The 22500-nt window shown below is 55.6% G+C and overlaps 3 non-coding genes and 1 pseudogene across 3 annotated transcripts; 3 read left to right on the plus strand and 1 right to left on the minus strand.

Annotated features, from left to right (window-relative positions):
- Positions 1–1994: 1994 nt before the first annotated feature.
- LOC142565017 (U2 spliceosomal RNA) lies at positions 1995–2193 on the minus strand. The gene has a single exon (XR_012824741.1). It is a non-coding gene; the product is annotated as a U2 spliceosomal RNA (small nuclear RNA).
- Positions 2194–11683: 9490 nt separating this feature from the next.
- On the plus strand, positions 11684–13498 carry LOC142565142 (small subunit ribosomal RNA). Its single transcript, XR_012824825.1, has one exon. It is a non-coding gene; the product is annotated as a small subunit ribosomal RNA (ribosomal RNA).
- A 1136-nt stretch (positions 13499–14634) lies between these two features.
- LOC142565208 (5.8S ribosomal RNA) lies at positions 14635–14787 on the plus strand. Its single transcript, XR_012824870.1, has one exon. It is a non-coding gene; the product is annotated as a 5.8S ribosomal RNA (ribosomal RNA).
- Positions 14788–15852: 1065 nt separating this feature from the next.
- LOC142565181 (large subunit ribosomal RNA) overlaps positions 15853–22500 on the plus strand; it is a 9395-nt pseudogene continuing 2747 nt past the window's right edge.

The raw sequence follows: 22500 nt of genomic DNA on the forward strand, positions 1-22500 counted from the left end.
TCTGAGCTTAAAAAAAAAAAACTGTGCCCGAGGCAATGACAAAGGGAAGTGGTCGCGGTCGCTCTGAATCTTATCGTATTATAGAAAAGGCGGGTTGGCGGCGCTTCCTCGAGGGTCAAAACGTACAATCGTCCAACTAGCGCTCCCGGCGTCAAGTGGAGTGCATCCTTCTTCTTGGAACGGTTTGCAATTGACTGCTTGAATGTGCCGACCACGCGACACGCGTCGCGTATAGAGCCAACCGTTGGCAAGAACGCGTCTAGCGTAGCAGCAGAACCGATCGCGGTTGCGATAACCCATCGCTGGTAGCGAAAGAAAAAGACGAACGCACCCACACGCAGTTTGTAGCAATAACCGCACAAACCAATGTGGTTTTAAATGTAGCTTCGCAGGTCACAGTAGAAGGGCACTGAAACTTTCTCATAACGCACACCGCTGTAGTCCACAAAGAACAAAACGCACAAAATAGATCTGATACAGCCGCACTGCATTATTTCGTGTTTTCACTATATCATAACTTTCGTGTGCATCTCACGCAGGCCAAGGAGTAAAAGGCAAGAAAAAAAAGATGATACGCGATCCTAAGCTTTGACTTGGCTGCTGTGGCATTTATGTTCTCTAGGCGAACGCAATGCACAAACTGAACTCGAATTTCCAATAATGGAAGTTCGTATTTGGCGACATGGTTGTATTTTTGACTAATATTTGCGTTTTTCGCCCGTGCATGCGCTGCACTGCGCTACTCTTTGCCCCTTCAACGCGGCTTCACTGCAATGCAGAAGTGTTCTGCGTTAAGCCGAACCAACAGGCAAAATCGCGCCTAGCACATAGAGTCCCCCCCCCCCCCCCCCCCCCCCCAAAGCGGAAAAGAAAAGTAGCTTTATTTAAACGAGAAAGATGCCACGAGTGCCCCAACGGAAAGCTTTAAGGGTTACCGAAGGGTAACTGAGGGCGACGCAACGAGCTTTGGCAAGAACGACGATGGGTGTAGCGTCACGAGAGATAGGAATAGAGCAGATTGAGGGGCGTTCGAACAAACGCGAGTTAATGACACCTTAGTTTAAACCATGAAAAAAAGAAATGGGCATGCAATGGGGGGGGGGAAGATGGTCATTAAGGGTTACGGACTCAATTCCAAGAGAAGGGAAGCGTAGCAGGGGGTGGCAGAAAGTTGGGAGGGAAGATTAGATTAGGAAATGTGCAGGGACTACATGGCGACAATTAGCACGTGACCGGGGTACTTGGATACTTATGGGAGAGGCCTTTGCCCTGCACTGGGCGTAACCAGGTGGGGGAGGATGAAAAGGTAGCAACAGGTCTTCATAACATACAGGTTGGAAAGCTGGAGCACCTTTGAACCCTTGAATATATTTCGCAAGACTTGGCCACACGACAAGTTTGTTTTCGAGGCGTTCGCTCCCACTGCTGCGAAAATGTGCACACAACGGCTGCACAGTAGTTGCCAGAAAGCGGGCACTCTATTTTTCTTTCATAGGGAATCTTTCTTCCACTAGGGCAGCGGATTTTGGCAGGGCGAGCTTGCGTTGGCGCTGTGGTTTACGGATCCAAGCAATAGTGAACTCAAAAATCCAGTGTTGGCTTTGAGCGGGATTCACATTGGTTGCCGAACCCACGGCTAATCATACACCCCCCCCCCCCCCTCCCCGTCCTATAGTGGCTCATTACAGCAGACAGAAACATCGGATAAATAACAATCCTATTTCTTAGACATATAATTTGCCGATTCTCCCTCCTGGTTCTTTCTTTTGCTGTCATTTATTTTTCTCGAAGGCCGTAATAAGAAATTTGCTGGTGCGGCTGTCCCATTTGAGCGGCAAGAAGTGCGACGCTACACACAGGTGGAGTGGCCGTTTAATTACTCTCGTGGTCCGCGAACCGGCGTCGTTGCGTATGGTATAGGAATGGTGCGTGTGAAGTCAGTGCTCGCTTCGAGCTTGTGTTCTTCATTTTGATTGAATGAAGTCTCACCTAAGTGAGCGGGGGCGGATCCCGGAGGTAGTGCAATACCGGGCCGACCTGCGGCGGAGGTGAAGCAGGCTTCAAGCACTCCGCCAACTTCCAAAAATAGGTTTAATATCGTGGGTCCACATAGAACCCGTATCAGATATTAAGCTGATAAGAACAGATACTACAACAAGGGAAGGTTTTATTCCACCAACAACAAAAAGGCATGGTATCATAATTTCCAATACACAGTGTTCTCAATGCTATACATTTTGGAGTAATATTTGCGTGGTGAGCTCATTGCTCTCTGTACATCCAGTCTGCGCGTATCTTTACACAATTCTAGTGCTGGTCAATCAGTCGGAAGAGAGAAGAAGGCGGTCATTGAGAACAGGTAAGGCAGTAAACCTCGTTGAGTCTTTGTGGTACCGATGCTTATAACTGTTAGTGGCTGCCGTCGCAGCTTCTGTGACAGGACTGGGTGCTACATGTTGCCACAACTTGTGCGGTTGTATGTGGTGTGAAGGGGGGGGGGTTATTAATAAGGTGTTAAAGGTAGCGAGAGTTGTCTGTTTTTATAAATGAAAAATTTTGTATGCCACCGTCGGAGGAAGCTTTCCTCCCCGGTGGCGCCGATTTCTTCGTGCAGGTGGTTCCATAGAAGGAGGCTGATTTTCTGGAGGGTGGGGTATGCCGCCCTTACTGGCTTTCTCCGTGCTTCGGCAAGACATCTGCGTTTCCAAATGGCATACATGGTGCATGCCAGCACCAGGGTATCAAATCTGCTTTTTGTTTTCCTGTGGTGTAGCGGTGACCGTACGCCAAAAACCTTGGATACTAGCTGCCACACTATCTTGGCAGCTACACACTCAAAAAGGGCATGATCCATGGTTTCGATGTGCTTGCAGTTCGGGCAGTGATTATTTGGCACAATGCCCATTCGGTGTAACCTTTGGCGCGTTGGGAGGACTTTCCACTGTCTTTTAAGTTCAAAGTCTCGTACTTCCTTGGGAAGCCTCACGTTCCTTAGGAGGTTTCCTTTGACGTGTTCCAGTTTTGTCTGGTCTTCCACTGAGAGTTGCCTTAGCGTGAGGGTCTCATTAATGCGAGCGGGTGAGGCGGCATCAATGTTTACGTCCGGGGCTTCTGTTGCTAACATGGCCTTGGTGTTTATGGCGGCCTTATAAAATTTGGAGGGGGATTCGGCGAGTGGTCCTGGGACTCCGTTATGGCCTACAATACTGCGGTACGTGCTGTTCCAGTATTTGATTAGGCTCTTGCCTACGCAGTTGGTCGAGTTGACGAGGAAGCGTGCCGTTTTCAGAGCTAAAAGCCGGGAAGTTGTCTTGACGTGGGGGAGGCCGAGACCACCACACGACGTCGCAAGTTGAAGGATGTTTCGTTTTAATGTGGGGGGTTTGTTGTCCCATAGAAAAGCTGTTATCATTTTGTTGAGTGTGGTGATCGTTTTGCTCGGCATTAAGCCTATGCGACTGGCATAATTGGCGTAGCCGCAAACTGTGGTTTTAATTGCGAGAGCCTTGTCTGTCAAGGTTAGGTCCATTTGTTGTAACTTGTAGATTGCTTGTGCTGCTTTTGTGGAGGCGACCTGCCATGTAGTTGGCGCCACTCCTTTTTGCGTAAAATACATTCCGAGTACCTTCACTGTGTTGACTCGTTGCAGGTGGCCGATTGTGTTCGGTGGAAAGGAGCCGAAGATTAGCACCTTGCTTTTCTCTTCATTTAATGCGGCGCCAGACAACGTCGCGTACTCTTCAAAAATCGATCTGAAGTGCCTGAAACTTGATTCATTGCGAAGAAAGACGGAAAGATCGTCTGCGTAAGCCATTATTTTTAGCTCTTCCTGTCCTGTCATAGGGAAACCACGGATGCGTTCGTCGCCGATGATGCGAGTAAGCAAGGGTTCTAAGGAGAGGACAAACAGGGTTGGCCCGAGAGGGCATCCCTGCCGTATTCCTCGCTTATAAAGAAATTCCCGTGTGATGGTCCGGTTTATTTGTATGCTGCAAGTCATATTACTGTATAAAAGCTTAATTATCTCGATAAATTCTGTGGGAAAACAAAAATATTCCATTACCGTGAAAAGGTAATCGTGGTTCACTCGGTCAAAGGCTTTTGCTTGATCTAGCGAAAGAAAGGCACCACTTATCTGTTTTACTGTCGCATACTCGAAGATATCTCGTGTTAAAGTTAAGTTTGCAAAAATGGATCGGCCTGGGACCGCACATGTTTGATAAGGGGATATTAACTTGGGGAGTGTGTGTTTGAGTCTGTTATTTAGTACAGCTGCTGCAATTTTATAATCTGCGTTTAGTAGGGTGATAGGACGCCACGATTGTGGGCAGTTCGGTTGGGCGCTTTCTTTGAGCAAGAGTACGATTCGCCCTTTCCCAAAGGAGGGGGGCTTTTTCCGTTCGCGTAAGATCATGTTGATCATGCGGCAGAGCGCTTCACCTACTTGCTCAAAGAAGGTGACATAAAAGCCGGTAGTTATGCCGTCGCATCCTGGGGCTGATGCGTGTGTCATATTTGTCATGGTGTTTTTGAGCTCCTCGAGTGTGACGTCGTCACAGAGGTGGATTCGTTCCAGTTGGTCAAGGTGCTGCAGCTTTTCACATAGTTTATCAAAAGTCCGTGCGTCTTTATTGGCTTCGATTTTATCTTCCCCGAACTGTTTTTCAAAGTGGTCTAGGAAAATATCTTGAATTGCTGTGGGTTCGTTTGTGGTTGTGCCATCCTCTCTTATCGCCTCTGTTATTATTTGTGGGGCGTGACTTCCTGCGCTATTAATGTTTTCTTCCGTAATGGCCTGTAGTGGGCATGGATCGTGCCGTACGCGGTTAGTGCGCTGTTCCATGAGGCTATCGTACTTCCTTTGTAGTATCTGCAAATACGAGCCGGTACAGGCAGTTAGGGTATCGGCTCGCTGGATGATCCGCATGCGTCTTAGCAATTCATTTAATTCGGCAGTGTATCTCCTGTGCCGCGCCTTGCCCTCGCTTTGTAGCGCCGCTTTCCATTTTTCCTGAAGATTCTCCCATGTTACTGGGGTCATGTCTGTCATTTGCTCGGTGATTGCACTTAATGTGTGTTTCAAGTTTTCTGTGCAGATGTCGTCCTGTAGTATGGCAGTGTCGAGTCGCCATCCTCCGGTACTCGCTGCCTGCCTTGGGAGGCCCCGTACCATACAGACCACTGGGAGGTGGTCGGTTTTTTTCTTCAGTAGCGTCGGGAGATTGGCTACCGTGCACGTTTCGAGTTTGGGGACGAGAAAGTCCGGGATGTATATCCTGTCGATTCTGCTCTTGGTGCGGGTGGAAATGCGGGTAGGTTCAAACTGGTCATCATGGAGGTAAACCCATGCGTCTGTGAGGTGCAAGTGACGGAGGATTTTGCTAAGCTCTTTTGAGTTATATGTTGATCCTCCTTGCCCTGGGCCCCTAATATCCCTCGTGGAGTTGATGACACAGTTGAAATCACCGATAAGGACATACGGCATATTTTCTAGGAGTAGCGGGTGGAGAGCCTTAAAAAAGGCGTTCGTGTCTGAACGCGTTGCCGGGGCATAGATGTTTACAAATCGTATTTTCCTGTCATCGATATGAATGTCTAACATCAGGGTCCGACCATGTGCTCCATAGAAGCAATGCGCCTGCCTTCGGAACCTGCCTGATACAAAAATGGCTCCGACGCCGCACGCTCGGGCGTTGGTTAATGAGAAGAAAGCGTCCACTTGAAAGTCTCGTTTAAAGACTGCCACGTCGAGCGGGGTCCTCAGATTGGCTTCTTGAATGAAGAGGAGGTCTAATCCTTCTGCCCTTGCGAAATTCATAATTTCGCGTTGCTTGGTTTTATCGCGGAAACCCCTGACGTTTAGTGACGCAAATTTAAGATAGGCCATTGGTTCCTGGCTCGTCCGGTAACTTAGGAGTTAGAAAAAGTAAAGAAAAAAGGCAGGGGCGAGGGGGGCACGATACGGGATGGCCCTTTCACTTCATTAGTGGAGCCTTTGTTTGTAACGGCCGTCCAATGGGCGGACTCCGATGCAGACATGTACGGGTGATCAGGAGGGGCCTATGGGAGTGGGTTTGTTCCACGCGCCTCTTTGCTGGGCGCGGTGTTCGCGACATGATAGTGGCGAGGGGGTTAGGCATACGCACGCACATGCACTGTCTTGTTCATCGCGCTTCCGAGCGTGTCGGAAGAAGAGAGGGGGAGGGAGGGGGTCTTTCTATCTGTTTTCCCGTTGCTTTCATGCGCTCCGGCTTGGCGCGCTTCGTATCGCGTTTACGGCGAGCGTGACATCACTGTGCGACTATAGTGGGGGGATTCCCCCGAGTGTTGTATTATCGGTGACGTCCATGTCACTTTCGCCCGCGTGCTTAGTTGTTTTTCGTGGCGGCGGGGAGCCCTTTCTCGGGATCTTGTGGGGCATTTTCGGTTCACCGTCGCTGCTTGTTTGCTCCTCTTTCACGCGTCTTTGAGTATCAGGGCTTGGCCGCTCTTTTGTGTGTTTTTTTTCTCCGCCACCCCTTCTACCAGATCTGGACCTGTGCCTTTGCTGGGTTGGTGCCTGTGAACTTGTAGCCAGTGTCGTTGGGGCGCGGCCGCTCCGTCCTTTCAGTGTGCACTTGCCGGTTGGGTTTTCTTCGCCCTGCTTCGGTGGTTCTTTTAAGGGAGGGGGTGGGGGTTCTGTCTTCGGTCCCCCAGTAGGTAAACCGGCATTCTGTTTTTGTGGTACCTCAGTGGAGAGCTTTTCTTTCTGTGTTCTATCCTAAGGAATAGCGTACCGCCCGCTGCTGACGATCGGGGAATCTTCAAAATTGTTGCTTCGCCCAGGGGGGGGTTGTTTGGGGTCGTTTGATTTTTCTTTCCCGCCTTCGCTCTCTGTGTCTGCCGTTTGTTGTGCCGATTGCGGCTCGCTGGTTTCCCTCGCGCTATCTGTCTCCGTGGCGGCTAGGCTGCGGGGCGCGTCGTCTTTCGTTCCCTTATCTTGGTTTTGTTCGTGAAGGGCGCTTTGCGATAGCCGGTCTGTGGGATCTGCGCTTATGTCGCTATCGCTCGTCTGGGTGCTTTCCGCGCCCAGCCAGAAATCGTGCGTTCTTTTGGGGGGAGGGCCTAGGTTGCTCGGTTGGAGAACTTGTAAGCGAGGCGTAGGACTTCCTGCTATCGGCGGGAAGTCCTGGTTCAGTTGTGCGTTTCTTGTCTGCCCTTGCTCGGTGGGCGTATGTCGCCCGACAACACCCGCATAGGTTCTGGGGTATGCCTTTCCGCGAAAGCATGCTTTGGTTCCATGACTGCCTCCGCATTTGTGGCACTCTTCTTCACAGCCCTCGGTTGCATGGCCAAAAATGCCGCAGCGTTTGCAGTACTGTGCAGTGCATACTGTGGCCATGTGGCTGTCAGCACCGCAGCTCGCACAAACGCGCCTCATACCTCGGTATTCGCACATTATTCGACAGCCATGAACCGTTAAAAAATTTGGGATCGGCCTGCTCATTTCGATTCGTACCACACGAACCCCATTGAGCTTACTTTGGCGGTTAGCCACCCTTGCAAAGGCAACACTCTTAATTTTCCCGTAGGGCTGCAGAGCAAGCGCTAAAGTATCAGCAGACATGTAAATCGGGTATCTGTACACGTTGACAAAGGTGACTGGCGGGCCGACAGCGTCTACAGGTATTTTAGTGTGGTTCACATGGAAGCCTTCGGCCACCATAAGCTTGGTCGCCTGTGCGGCGGTTCTTGTACAGACTAGAAACTTCGAGCCACCCATGTGCTGTAGAGCTAGGACGCTGTCGTCCCCCGCAGTCACCTCGATGGCATCAATCAAATCATCAACGGATACATCGCCCTCAGGGGCATCAAATGTAAAACAGTTCTCCCTCTGTGGGATCTCACAACTTGGGTCTGTCGCCTGGGCGGCGTGGCTGCCAGAAGCGTGGCCTCCGGGATTCATGGTGAAGGACTGGTTGCACTTGTGCTGTACAGCAGGCGCTGGAAGCGTCGCTGTACTCTGGTTGAAGGTAGGCTCAGCAGGTGGCGCTGGCTCCACTGGGTTCAGGGGGGTTGGCCGGCGGCTCGACAGGGGGCGCTCGCAGAGGCGCTGGCTCCCGGGAACATGGGCCGCTCGGTGCGGGAGGGGAGGCCCACCGGGTTGCTCCGCTGCTCAGCAGATGGCGCTCGGGCAGGCAGGTGGGCAGGCTGGCGGGGTGCTCCTGGTTGATGGGCTCTCGTAGACTCCTGGAGGTCCGCCGTAGTCCGACGCGGCCTCCGGGATGGCTGTGACGACGCTTGACGAAGTCTTCTCGGCCTGGGGCAGCGTTCTTAGCCAAAAGGCCGAGAAGCGATGTCCTTCACTTCACTCCATTGTACTACTGCCTTGTGGGCGCCCTGCCGACATTGGTAACCTCAGCAACAGCGTGGGCAATTTTCTAAATTTCAGCCTGTCTAGAGACTCTATGCTCTCTATCTGAGGAATAAACTCGCGACGCCTCAGTCTTTCGCTGTTAACGAAACGTTGTCGCGTAGAAACGAGACCCGAGTGCAAGCTTGTTTGTAAGGCCAAACCAACGACGGCAACCTCGTAGAAAACGGAGCAGGCGAGCGGAAAACACGCGCAAGGGGAATGCTTACTTCCGTCTGAATGCGGCCGCTCGAGGTGACTTTCTTTGAGGCCTTCGTTTCAAGCCCGTGCGCAAGTGTAATATAGCACGCGCATTTCCTTCATTTCTTTTTATTTACCGCAAGGCCCACTGAAAATTTTGATACGGCACAGGCCGGGACGGATCGCAACGTGTAGAATCGACCGGCAGAATTAAGTAGCGTGCGCCATGTACGAAGACGAGCAACATAGAAGTGAATGAAAAAAAAATAAATATAGAAAAGACTGCGCACTCCTTCCAACCGGAAACAGAGGGGGCAGAAGAATCGCCATGTGAAGCACAGGTATTGTATGTTAAAAAAAGTGCTACCTCATAATCTTAACCACTATCGCGCGCGCGCGTGTGTGTATATGTATATATACACACATACATATATACATACATACATATATATATATATATATATATATATATATATATATATATATATATATATATATATATATATATATATATATATATATACACACACACACACACACACACACATACACACATGCTAGCATAGCTTAAACGCAGCTTTGAAGCTCAGCCTTACACAAGAAGAAAGCACCACCCCTTTCGCAATCCCCATTTGAACCATTTAAGTGAGAAACGTGAGTACAGCCAGGTCGTTCGAAACTGGCGCGAAAACGCATTGGCGCCATCTGTGTACGGAACTAGGAAAACCTACGGACTTCGCCATACAGAAAGAAAGGTAGATGGCGCGAGCGAACTAGAGCCAGTGAGTAATGGCAGAAACGTCTTGGGAAGAGAGAAAAAGAACACGCAAAGGTTGTTGGCTTGTGGCAGCATTCTATTTTACAGCGAGTAAAGAGCATAGCAGCTTCTAAAGGAGCAGCTAAAGAAAGAAGAACGTGAGAGAGGGAGACAAACAGGCGTGTTTCCTTAGAATGCAGAGCATGCAGCACACACAATCAAGTGCCAAAGAGACCGGGAAAGCAGATGGCGCGAAGGCGTATGTCGTCAAAGCTTGAAAGCAATTTATAAACTACAAGGCGCGCCGAAGTCAACCTACTCTCATCAGGTTGCTCCCGCCTCCAATTGCATTTAAATTAAAATTACAGTCGCCTCAAAGGCAGAGAGAGAGAGAGAGAGAGAGAGAGAGAAAATAAATACACTCGCTTCGTGCAGCTGCACCCGTTCAAATTTTACAGCAAGAGCACTCCCGAAAGCGCAAAGCCCGCTGCTGCCTGGCCGGAATGCGCTCGCTTCAGGAAATCGCCGTGCTTGCCTCGGCAACCAAGAGGTGTCGCTTGGCACACTGCTGCATTGTAGCACACCGGGAACCGTGCAGACGTCGGCGATCGCCTCGACATCGCTGCGAGCGCTCGAAGAGACAAAGTCCGAAACGACGTCAGCCGGGGCGGCGGGAGCTCGATACCCTTCACGAAACTTCTGCGTGTACACCGCCGAACGGCCACGACGGAATCGCTGGCATCCTGCTCGCAGCTGCATTGTGTCGCGCCGGGAATCGTGGAAACACCACGCAGACGTCGGCGTCGGCCCCGACATGGCTTCGAGCGCTCCAAGAGACAAAGTCCGAAACGACGTCAGCCGGGGCGTCGAGCACGCCGCCCGCGCTGGTCGCACTCGTGCTCGGAAATGGCGAAGGGGACCGCGCTAGCGTGCCTTGAATCGGTGAGCGGCGGTACCGCGGCGATCGCGAGAGCTCGTATCAGCCGCGCCAAAGCGAAATATTGGCGCTCGGCTCGGCGCAGTACGCCGCCTCGTCGCACGAGTACGGCCCCATGGAGGTCTGGCCACTAATGCTGCTACTATAAGGGGCCATACGGTCCCGGCTGACGTTGTACCGCAGTGCGATTTTCGGCTTGCGCGTCTTCGTAGTTGTTTCCGCGCACTGCTGCGGAGTCGAGAATCGTGCCCAGGCACGGCTACGCGAGCGCTCGAAGCGACAGAAGTCCGAAACCACGTGAGCCGGGCCGGCGGGAGCTCGACGCTTTCACGCAACTTTGGCGTACAAGCCGCTGCACGGCCACTACTCAGTCGGCGCCGCCGTGCAGAGGGCTGCACTATAACACACCGGGAACCGGGAGAGAACCGGCCGGGCGTCGTCGTCGGCCCCGCGACGTTGGCGCGAGCGCTCGAAGAGACACAGTCCCAAACGATGTCAGCCGGGGCGTCGAGCACGCCGCCCGCGCTGGTCGCACTCGTGCTCGGAAATGGCGAAGGGGCCGGGCTAGCTTTCCTCGAATCGATCGGCCGGGGGCCGCCCCGTAGGGGGACCGAAAGGCGATCGTTCAGGAAACGGCACTGGCCATTCGCGAGAAATTGCCGTTCGCGCATTCGATGGACGCGCTGCAGTTTCACGACTTCGGCATGGTGCCGCCGACGTAAGCTTTCAATCTTGCTCGCGGCGTTACGAGGCGGTACGATTTCCGCCAAACGCTCGTCGAAAGCGCCACGAGTACGGCCCCATGGAGGTTTGGGTACTTATCGCTGCTATTATATGGGGGTCCCAGAGAGCAGTCGCCCCCAAAGCGACCTGGGTGTTTGATGTGCGGCGGGCTTCGTGCCCGTCAAGCGTGTCCCCGGTATCGCTCCCGTGGATCCCACAGCTGACGTCTGCAGCCTCATCCGCTTGATGCGTTAGGGGCTGGTTGTCGGACGACGCTTTTTCCACGATATCGAGGTGTGTTCCCCATCGTCCTCGGACGAGTCAAATACGAAAGCGCCGAAGGCGCGGGCGTGACCCGTCGCCTGGCGGCTTTGCCGTCTCGGCTACGTTGCAAGTGTCGGTCGGTCCACCAGTGCTGCGGGCTCGAGAGAAACCGCAAGCCGCGATCGAGTTGACACAACCAGTCTATCGAGAATGTTGCGTGCTTCTTGCCGCGTGGCGATACCCGGCCCTGCGGGGAGGGCGCCGTAGCGAGCTCGAACGCCGTCGTCTCGGACTGTGCAAAGTGCTACACTTTGCGAGAACGAAGCGTGTTGGGGCGCCTGAAGGTGGCCTCGGCATCGCAAAAACGGCGTCCGGCCTGCTTGAAAGGCTGGACGCGCAGTTGAACGATTACCTGGTTGATCCTGCCAGTAATCATATGCTTGTCTCAAAGATTAAGCCATGCATGTCTAAGTACATGCCGAAATAAGGCGAAACCGCGAAGGGCTCATTAAATCAGTTATGGTTCCTTAGATCGTTTCTTCCTACTTGGATAACTGTGGCAATTCTAGAGCTAATACATGCAGTGAGCCTGAAGCCCTTTGGGCGACGGGTGCTTTTATTAGACCAAGATCGATCGGGTTTCGGCCCGTATTGTGTGGTGACTCTGGATAACTTTGTGCTGATCGCATGGCCACGAGCCGGCGACGTTTCTTTCAAGTGTCTGCCTTATCAACTTTCGATGGTAGGTTACTTGCTTACCATGGTTGTTACGGGTAACGGAGAATCAGGGTTCGATTCCGGAGAGGGAGCCTGAGAAACGGCTACCACATCCAAGGAAGGCAGCAGGCGCGCAAATTACCCACTCCCGGCACGGGGAGGTAGTGACGAAAAATAACAATACGGGACTCTTTTGAGGCCCCGTAATTGAAATGAGTACACTCTAAATCCTTTAACGAGGATCAATTGGAGGGCAAGTCTGGTGCCAGCAGCCGCGGTAATTCCAGCTCCAATAGCGTATACTAAAGCTGCTGCGGTTAAAAAGCTCGTAGTTGGATCTCAGTTCCAGACGAGTAGTGCATCTACCCGATGCGACGGCTCGGACTGAACATCATGCCGGTCCTTTCTTGGTGCACTTCATTGTGTGCCTCGAGAAGGCCGGTGCTTTTACTTTGAAAAAATTAGAGTGCTCAACGCAGGCGAGTCGCCTGAATAAACTTGCATGGAATAATAGAACAAGACCTCGTTTCTGTTCTGTTGGTTTTTGGAATACGAGGTAATGATTAAGAGGGACAGACGGGGGCATTCGTATTGCGGCGCTAGAGGTGAAATTCTTGGACCGTCGCAAGACGAACTACTGCGAAAGCATTTGCCAAGAATGTTTTCTTTGATCAAGAACGAAAGTCAGAGGTTCGAAGGCGATCAGATACCGCCCTAGTTCTGACCATAAACGATGCCAACCAGCGATCCGCCTGAGTTACTCAAATGACTCGGCGGGCAGCTTCCGGGAAACCAAAGTGTTTGGGTTCCGGGGGAAGTATGGTTGCAAAGCTGAAACTTAAAGGAATTGACGGAAGGGCACCACCAGGAGTGGAGCCTGCGGCTTAATTTGACTCAACACGGGAAAACTTACCCGGCCCGGACACTGGGAGGATTGACAGATTGAGAGCTCTTTCTTGATTCGGTGGATGGTGGTGCATGGCCGTTCTTAGTTGGTGGAGCGATTTGTCTGGTTAATTCCGATAACGAACGAGACTCTAGCCTATTAAATAGGTGCGGGGTTCCCAGCACCTTACAACCTTCTTAGAGGGACAAGCGGCTCCTAGCCGCACGAAACAGAGCAATAACAGGTCTGTGATGCCCTTAGATGTCCGGGGCCGCACGCGCGCTACATTGAAGGAAGCAGCGTGTCTTTATCCCTGTCTGAAAAGACTGGGTAACCCGTGGAACTTCTTTCGTGATTGGGATAGGGGCTTGCAATTGTTCCCCTTGAACGAGGAATTCCCAGTAAGCGCGAGTCATAAGCTCGCGTTGATTACGTCCCTGCCCTTTGTACACACCGCCCGTCGCTACTACCGATTGAATGATTTAGTGAGGTCTTCGGACCGATGTCCGGCGCGGCCTTTCGGTTGCGCCGGTCTGTTGGAAAGATGACCAAACTTGATCATTTAGAGGAAGTAAAAGTCGTAACAAGGTTTCCGTAGGTGAACCTGCGGAAGGATCATTACCGGATTGTGAAGGGTGACGAGCGCCATTGTTTCAACCCCGTGTGGGTGAAGCAGCTCGCTGCGCCCGACGCTTTCCGCCGCTGGCCCCGCTTGGACGCGGGGACGGCTATACCCGAACATGCCGGGGACTGCCTGAATTTTGAGGGGCGCCCCGTGCGAAATTTGTTGCGCCCAGTGGACGCAGGCTGCAACCTTGGACGGTTGGCTTGGCCGCGCCCGCGGGTAGAAACGGCGTAACGCACAATGGGTGGGCTTTCTGTCCGCCTCGGCGCTCTTGCGCGGAAGGGGAGTAAGACGACCCGACCTGCTGCTTTGCCCAGTACGAGGGGAACGGCGAAGCGTGCGGTCGGTCAAGGAACTGACGGTCGAGAGCTGCTGCCGCTTAGTACACACGGAACCGTGGTGCGAGCGCTCTCCCGTCCTCCGCGGCAAACGCTGCCGAGTCTGAAAAGGCTGGCGGCTGCCGGTCGCTTCCTGCGGCGAGTATGGAGTAACGACCAGACTTTGTTGCTGCCCAAGTACTAAAGGAACGGTGTGGCGCTCGGTCGGTCATGGAAGTGGCGGTATGAGGGTGCGGCTGCCAAGTACGGAAGGAACCGTGGCCTAAAGCGCTCTCCCGTCCTCCGCGGCAAATGCTGCCGAGCCCGACAGGGCCGGCGGCTGCCGGTCGGCTCCTGCTCGTGACGCGCGAGGTGTCCGAGATCGCGGTTCAATGCGACGACGTCTGCAGGCTATTTGCCCGCCGCCGAGGGAAAGGCGGCGTTGCTGCGAAGTACCGAAGGAAACGCGGCTTTGCTACGTCGGAAGCGTTCTGCGGTTAGCGGACTTGTGCGCTTTGGGAAGGCGCCGCACGTCGAAAGAGGAAATGTACGGACAGACGAGGGACCGTAGTCCCGGATTCGAACGCACTTGCGGCCAAGCACCTTGCTGGCTTCGTCTTCCGCCTCAAGTAGACTTGTGGCTCCGGCGCAGAAAGCCCCTCCCTGGCACTGGCCGAGTGGTTTTGGAGAGCTGCGCGAGTACGCACGCCGAAAGAGCACACGCCGAAAGGCGCTCTTCGAAACCACACAGAGGGAGACGCCACGTGCCTGAAACCCTGGTTGTACTGTACTGAATTGAACAAACTATTTTTCACGACTCTAAGCGGTGGATCACTCGGTTCTCGGGTCGATGAAGAACGCAGCCAGCTGCGAGACTTGGTGTGAATTGCAGGACACACTGAGCACTGATTCTTTGAACGCACATTGCGGCCTTGGGTCTTCCCTTGGCTTCGTCTGTCTGAGGGTCGGATCACATATCAAGAGAGCCTTCGGCGCACAGGGAAGGTGCGTCCGTCGACTCGTTTTGACCGCGTCGGTATCATGGACAGTACGTTGAGCGCTAATGCCACGCGCCAGCGACCTCACAAAGAAGGAGACGGTGGCGAGCCGTTGTGCCAAATCTTCGAAGAGACGGAAACGAGGCATTATATTCTACTGCAGCGCGACGTGTGCGCGCCTCTAGCAAGACCGCCGCAGGATGGTGTCGGATACCTGCAGGGAAAGAGCGGTCCAAGCGCGAGGTGCCAACGTCCGTTGCCATGTAGCGCGCACGTTTGCGAGAGAGTCGGAAGCGATCGCAATCTGCGTTGTTTGCCTTCGGAGTACGTCGAGCTCCAGAGCTGGTCGCTCGTTCGTGTCACCGCAGCTGTGTGGGCACCCCTTCCGGGCTTCGTCGCAGGAATCTGAAGATTCTTTGCGAGGAGCGGGGAGGAGAAGGGCGTGCCCCCGAAAGCGGTTCGACGCGATAGCGCCGTCTGCGAGCGAGAAGAGCACGGCACGGCGCAGAAATTGCCGCGAAACGGAAAATGTCTCCTTCGAGAGCGTTGGCCGAGCTGACGCGTTCCGTCGTAGTCCGCCGTCGGTCCAAGTGCTTCGCAGTCTCTGTCCCCTAAAGACTGGGCCACTCCAGTTGGGGCAGGGGCGACGCTACACGAGACGATGCCCCCCGCCAGGTTTTAGTCGTCCCTGCGGCGCCTGCTGAAGCGGCGCGCTGCTAAGGCGATCTTTGCCTCGGTGGTGTTTGGGCTTCAGACACGGTCGCTTACCATGCAACTGCTCGTGCGCCGCACGCGTGCAGGCGGTTCACCGCCTGCCAGCCTCGTCTATAAGTAGCTCCGTGTTGGGCGAAGGACGTGGTAGGGCGTCGTACTCGGTTGGCGCTGGGTTTTCGAACGTGTCGAGTCCTTTTCGACATACCGCTCGTATGACGCACGCGCGCAGGCGTTGTGCCGCCTGCCAGCCTCGTCCGCAAGGACGTGGCAGGGCGTCGTACTCGGTCGTGCCGGAATGGGCGAAAGCGATGTATCCGTTGTCGACCTTAGATCAGGCGAGACAACCCGCTGAATTTAAGCATATCACAAAGCGGAGGAAAAGAAACCAACAGGGATTCCCCGAGTAGCTGCGAGCGAAACGGGACCGAGCCCAGCACCGAATCCCCCGTCCTTGCAGGCGGTCGGGAAATGTGGTGTATGGGAGGCGACGTTCTCGGGTGTTTGCGACGGTGCAAGTCGCCCTGACAGGGGCTTGTCCCAGAGTGGGTGCCAGGCCCGTCTCCGCCGTTGCGCGCCCGGGATGAAGCCTCCCGTGAGTCGGGTTGCTTGAGAGTGCAGCCCTAAGTGGGTGGTAAACTCCATCTAAGGCTAAATACGACCGAGAGACCGATAGTTCACAAGTACCGTGAGGGAAAGTTGAAAAGAACTTTGAAGAGAGAGTTCAAGAGTACGTGAAACCGCTTAGAGTAAAACGGGTGGGCCGTCGAAGCTCGAAAGCGGTGGGATTCAGTCTCCGGAAGACCGCGGAGCCGGCGGCGTCGGGTAAACGGCCCCCTTTGGGGGGCTGTTCCGGCTGCTGGCACGCAGACGCGGTCTCCAGGGTGCGCACTTCCCACCGCCGGTAGAACGCCGCGACGGACGCGGGTCAATGGGAAAAGCACGACTTTGAGTCCGGCTATGGAGGTGACCTGCCCGTCCCTTCGGGGACGGCTCGCGGGAGTTATACCTCGCCGTGCACGAGAAGTTCGTCACCCCGTCCAGGCCCCATGGGCTTCTCCCGGCTGTCGGGAGGCCCGAAAGATGACTCCCTCCGGAAACGGAGCGGAGAACCCGCTGGGCAAGCTTGTCGTCTCCTGTCGTCCGGGTTGGTCCCGTGGCGGCGGGTTGGCCGGCGAGAAGCCGCTGCGAGCGGGGCGATTCTCCCGCGGAGGCGCTATCGTGGTTTGCGGCGAGTAGGCCGGTAACCCACCCGACCCGTCTTGAAACACGGACCCAGGAGTCTAACATGTGCGCGAGTCAATGGGTCTCTCGAAACCCAATGGCGCAATGAAACGTGAAGGCCCCTTGCGGGCTGCGTTGCGATCCCGGACCGCACAGGGGTCCGAAAAAGGGAGCAGCGACGGCCCGTCCCAGGCGCTCACTTGTCGCCGGGGTGGAGCGAGAGCGCACACGTTGGCACCCGAAAGATGGTGAACTATGCCCGGGCAGGACGAGGCCAGAGGAAACTCTGGTGGAGGTCCGAAGCGATTCTGACGTGCAAATCGATCGTCCGACCTGGGTATAGGGGCGAAAGACCAATCGAACCATCTAGTAGCTGGTTCCCTCCGAAGTTTCCCTCAGGATAGCTGGCGCTCGATGGGAGAGCAGTCACACCTGGTAAAGCGAATGATTAGAGGCATTGGGGTCGAAACGTCCTCCACCTATTCTCAAACTTTCAATGGGTGTACGGGAGGCCTTCTGGGTTGAGGCCTCCCGCTGCGATGGGAGTGCCAAGTGGGCCACTTTTGGTGAGCAGAACTGGCGCTGTGGGATGAACCAAACGCCGGGGTAAGGCGCCCGAGTCTGGACGCTCATGAGAACCCATGAAGGGTGTTGGTTGCTTAAGACAGCAGGACGGTGGCCATGGAAGTCGGAATCCGCTAAGGAGTGTGTAACAACTCACCTGCCGAAGCAACTAGCCCCGAAAATGGATGGCGCTCTAGCGTCGCGCCTATCCCCGGCCGTCGCCGGCAGAAAAGCACGAAATGTGGGGGTGCTAAGCCGCGACGAGTAGGAGGGCCGCAGCGGTGGGCGTTGAAGGTGTCGGGCGTGAGCCCGCCTGGAGCCGCCGCTGGTGCAGATCTTGGTGGTAGTAGCAAATACTCAAGTGAGAACCTTGAGGACTGAAGTGGAGAAGGGTTCCATGTGAACAGCAGTTGAACATGGGTCAGTCGGTCCTTAGGGAAAGGAGAAATCCTTTCAGAAGCGGGCGCGTTTGTGCAGCTCAGTCTGTGAATCGGAGACGCCCCGCTGCAACCAAAAGGGAATCGGGTTAACAGTCCCGAACCCGGCTACGGAGATCGGTCCTTCGGGACCCAGTGCGGCAACGCAAACCAGCTCGGAGACGCCGATGGGAGCCCCGGGAAGAGTTTTCTTTTCTCTGTAAGGAGATCGAGTCCCTGGAATGGGTTCACCCCGAGATAGGGACGGTGGCTCCGTAGAGCAGTGCGGCTCTTGCGCTGTCCGGTGCGCTCCTGTCGGCCCTTGAAAATCCGAGTGAGGGAGTGTGATTTTCGTGCCGGACCGTACCCACATCCGCAGCAGGTCTCCAAGGTGAACAGCCTCTAGTCGATAGACCAATGTAGGTAAGGGAAGTCGGCAAAAAGGATCCGTAACCTTGGGAAAAGGATTGGCTCTGAGGGCTGAGCCGGTCGGGCTGGGGTCCAGAAGCAGGAACGGCACTGCACCGGGACTGGGCGAGGCTCGCCGCCGTAAAAAGCGGCGCGGCCGAGCCCGGACCAGCGTCGGGACCTTCCTGTGGAAAGCCACAGCTGTGCATTTTCCGTGGGCTTCGCGCCTGAGGTTCTTGCTTCGGCCGGCAGAAAACAGCCAACTCAGAACTGGCACGGACCGGGGGAATCCGACTGTCTAATTAAAACAAAGCATTGCGAGGGCCGTTGACGGTGCTGACGCAATGTGATTTCTGCCCAGAACTCTCTTATGACGCTTGAAGTGTGTGGCAATGTACAGTGCCATGGCTGGTCCATGCCGGAGACTTGTGGCGAGTCCCTGTAACCTATCGCCTGGGGGCAAGGCGTCGATCGTGTCACTCACGAATGATGTCGGCCGTTTCCTCTACCAACCGACTTACATCGAGGACAGTCACCAGGGTAAAGTTCACCAGGGCACTCCCAATCGGTGAATGCAGACCAATGTCTGAAATGGCCGGGGGTTGCTGCGGACCCTTGTAATCCAGCTATGGAGGCCTCAGCATGGAATGATGTCCCTGGCTCAGACTGTCGTGGCAGAAGACCGGCCGGGGGTTGTGGCGGACCTCTGTAAGCCTGCGTCGAGGCGGCGGTAGCATGGAATGAGTGACTGATTGAGCTCAGACTGTAGTGGCAGTAGACCGGCCGGGGGTTGTGGCGGACCTCTGTAAGCCTGCATCAGGGCGGCGGTAGCATGGCATGAGCATTTCCCAGACCAGCCTGAAGTGGCCGGGGGGCTTGGCAAACCCCTGTGATCCAGCTACATGGAGGCCTCAGCACGGAATGGCGTCTTTGAGTGAGTTCAATGAGAGTCCAAACTGTACTGTTAGGGCCGGGGGTTGGTTGCGCGCCCCTGTAATCCAGTCTAATGGAGGCCACAGTGCGGAAGTCGATTCATCTCGTAAGTCGGTCAGGGAAAAGGCCGGAGACCATTCATGGTCCAGGGGTGCCTGAACGATGCGGATTGTGGCGTGTCCGTGTAATCCAGCCCAGGGGGAGTCGCGGCCTCTGGACGTGAGCTCTCCCCACCTCCACGGGGTGCACCACGGGCAACGTGCGGGTGGCTTCGGATGCCCGCACGGCTAAGCGGGGGAGCTCGTGCTGCGAGCCTGGAGTCGGAGGGCTGCAGCAGCAGGGGGGCAATAAAAGCGGAACCAATGATGTATTGGCGCCCAGCAAATGCGCGTGGGTCGTCTAACCCCCCTGCAATCCCGGTGCAGGGGATGTGCCTTGGTGGCAGAACTGGACATCTCTGCATGAGCGGTGGAGGACGGTCTTGTGAGCCGACCGAAACCGCCAGTGGTGGCATAATGCTACTGCGAACCGTTTGGGGCGGTTGCATGGTGCTGTGGCTGCGCCCGAACAATCGGGTGAGATTCACCCATGGGAAACGGCGCTGTCGGGACGTACGCCCCATGTCTGACCCGGGGGGCGTCCCTGTGGTCTATGCGGCCAACCCAACACCTAAATGCAGACTGTGAAATTGGTGAACCCTGCACCGGAGGTGACGAGGGGCTGCCGGATTAACGATCTGGACACTGCGGTTTTTCGAATAGCGTGTCTATTCTGTTGAGGCCTGGACAATTCTGGGCCCAACTAAGTGCAGGATTCTTTCCTGGTACAAACAGGTCGCCGGTAGCCCGGCTATCCCACCTCGACCATCATGGGGTGGAAACTAGAAGGAATAGCCAAATGCCTCGTCATCTAATTAGTGACGCGCATGAATGGATTAACGAGATTCCCACTGTCCCTATCTACTATCTAGCGAAACCACAGCCAAGGGAACGGGCTTGGCAAAATCAGCGGGGAAAGAAGACCCTGTTGAGCTTGACTCTAGTCTGACTCTGTGAAGAGACATGAGAGGTGTAGCATAAGTGGGAGGTCACGGGATACGGCCTCGTTTCGGCGGGGTCCTCGTGGCCGCCAGTGAAATACCACTACTCTCATCGTTTCTTTACTTACTCGGTGGAGTGGGAAGCGGACCATTGAGTTGTCCACGCTTCTAGCGCCAAGCGATGGGCCCCCGGTCTCCCTTCGGGGCGGTGCCGAGCGCGCACGAGCGCGCTCGGCAAGTGCTCGGCTGGCCGGCTACATCGGGCTCCTGCGTTTTTCATCAAAAACAAGGTATTTTCGATTGGCCATGTCTAAATTGTAGTTGGGGTTATTTTTGAACGAGTAGGGACCACATTCGTTGCAAAAACCGGGCGGGAAAAGATTTATTTTTGCTTTTATTCGCGATCTCTTTGCCGCCGGGTATTGGGCCCAAGATGGCCTGGGCTCATACCCGCTGAGCCCCGGCCATGCCGAGTAAGCGCAAAGGCAAGAACGCGTCGCCGTCCCACTCCCCCCCGCGGCCTTCGGCCGCCGGGGAGTCGCCCCGCTCGCGGGGTTCCGATTTTTCGGAGGACGGCGACGCGGTTATCGCGCGCTTTTGTACTCTCGTTGATCAGTTGCCGGCTGTGGAAGAAGATGGTCCCCCGACCGCCGGTACAGACAAGGATGAGGTGCTGTCCTCGGTTTCCGAGAAGTCTGCCGTTGTGTCTGTGGCGGCGGCGCCTCCCGGGGACGCCGCGACCCGGGCGCTGAACCGGATGTACGAGATCGAGCGCGCGGTCCTCGAGTGGATCAACCTGCCGGCCAACCGCATCTCTGTGGAGTCACGGTGTTTCCTTACGACCAAGATCTTGCAGGCGACCGCCGCTTGCGCGGCGATGCGGACACAGGCGGCCAGGGAGGAAGGTAGGGTCCTCACATTGCAGGACCAACTCGCCGAGGTGCGGCGGGAGGCGGCTGAGCTGCAGGGGCGCCTGGCGGCTGCTGAGGCTCGGCTGGAGGGAAACGTGGCCTCGATGGCTGGCCCGGGGTTCGCCGGTCGCGGCCCTGCCGCGCCCGCGGGTGGCGTTCCCGCGCCCCCGGGCGCTGACGGCTCGGTGGGGGCGCCCGCCGGACGAATGGATTACGCGTCCGCTTTGCGGGCGGGCTTAGCGCCCTCTGCCGGCGCGGCCCGCGGCGGATCTGGTGGTGCTGCGGCGGCGGACGCCGAGGCGGGGTTTCCCGGCGCGCTGCACAAACACGTCGCATTCTTGACGCCGGTTTCGCCGACCGCGACAGCGGCGCGGGACGTGCTCCGCCTGGTGAAGACCAACATAGACCCGCACGCCAAGAACATCAGGGACGTGACGATTCATCCGACGAGGTACGGGCTGACCGTGTTTACTAACAACGACCAGTCTATAGCCAACCTAGAGCACGCGATAGTTGCCAATCCGGTCACGCGCACGTCCCTCATCATGCGCGTAGCTGAACAACGTAATCCTTGCGTCAAATTTACGGGAGTCGATCCCGATATCGGCCCGGACGATTTCTTGCGCGCGCTGAACGAGCGCAACGAGGGTCTCGATCTTGACCTCGACAGATGCAAGGTGCGCATAACGTTTGGGGAGAGAGCGGGCACGCGGTCGTACGTGGCCGAACTTGACCCGGCTGGGTTCAGGAGAGTCATGGCGCGACCACGTCTGACGCTGGGATGGACGTCGGTGCGCGCCCGCGAAGATCTGCACGTGCCCACGTGTACGTTTTGTGCGACATATGGGCATGGGCGCACGACGTGCCCTCATAAAGCGGACCCGAGTAAAGCGCGCTGCATGAAATGCGGCTGCAACCATCTAGCCGTCACCTGCAAGGTGAAAATGGGCGACGCTGGGGTACGATGCTCGGAATGTGACAGGGCGGGCCTCGGCGGCGCGCCCCACCCGACAGGGTTTCCCGAATGTCCCGTGCTCGTGGGAAAGGTGGCGCGCCTCAGAGCGCGCACCAACTATGGCGATCCGGGATAGTAGGAGCGCCGCTCGGCGGGGGTTCCGGGGTGGGGGACGCGTCTGAGCTCTGGTGAGCGTCGCGGGATCTTCAGCTTGATCGGTGTCGCGCAGTGACCGGTAGCCTCTAATCTGTCACTCAACTTGGATGTGTCTCCAATAGATGATGGGGTCTATCTATTTACACGCGACGTTTTTCGCGTCGGGGACCCGTGCACCTCAGTCATTTGTGCCGCTCAGGCTGTCAGAACCACCTCCCGGCATCTTCCGGCCCTGTCGCGGGGCCCGTCGTGCTACAGGACGAGCTATGGCAGAGTTCTCACACGCCCACTGTGACAATGAGCTCAACCTAGTTTGTCCGCGTTGTTCGGGCTTTGCGGAACGCCTCCCGACGCCTTCAGCCCTGC

The sequence above is a fragment of the Dermacentor variabilis genome, chromosome 11, assembly GCF_050947875.1.
Source record: "Dermacentor variabilis isolate Ectoservices chromosome 11, ASM5094787v1, whole genome shotgun sequence".
Lineage (NCBI taxonomy): Eukaryota > Metazoa > Arthropoda > Arachnida > Ixodida > Ixodidae > Dermacentor > Dermacentor variabilis.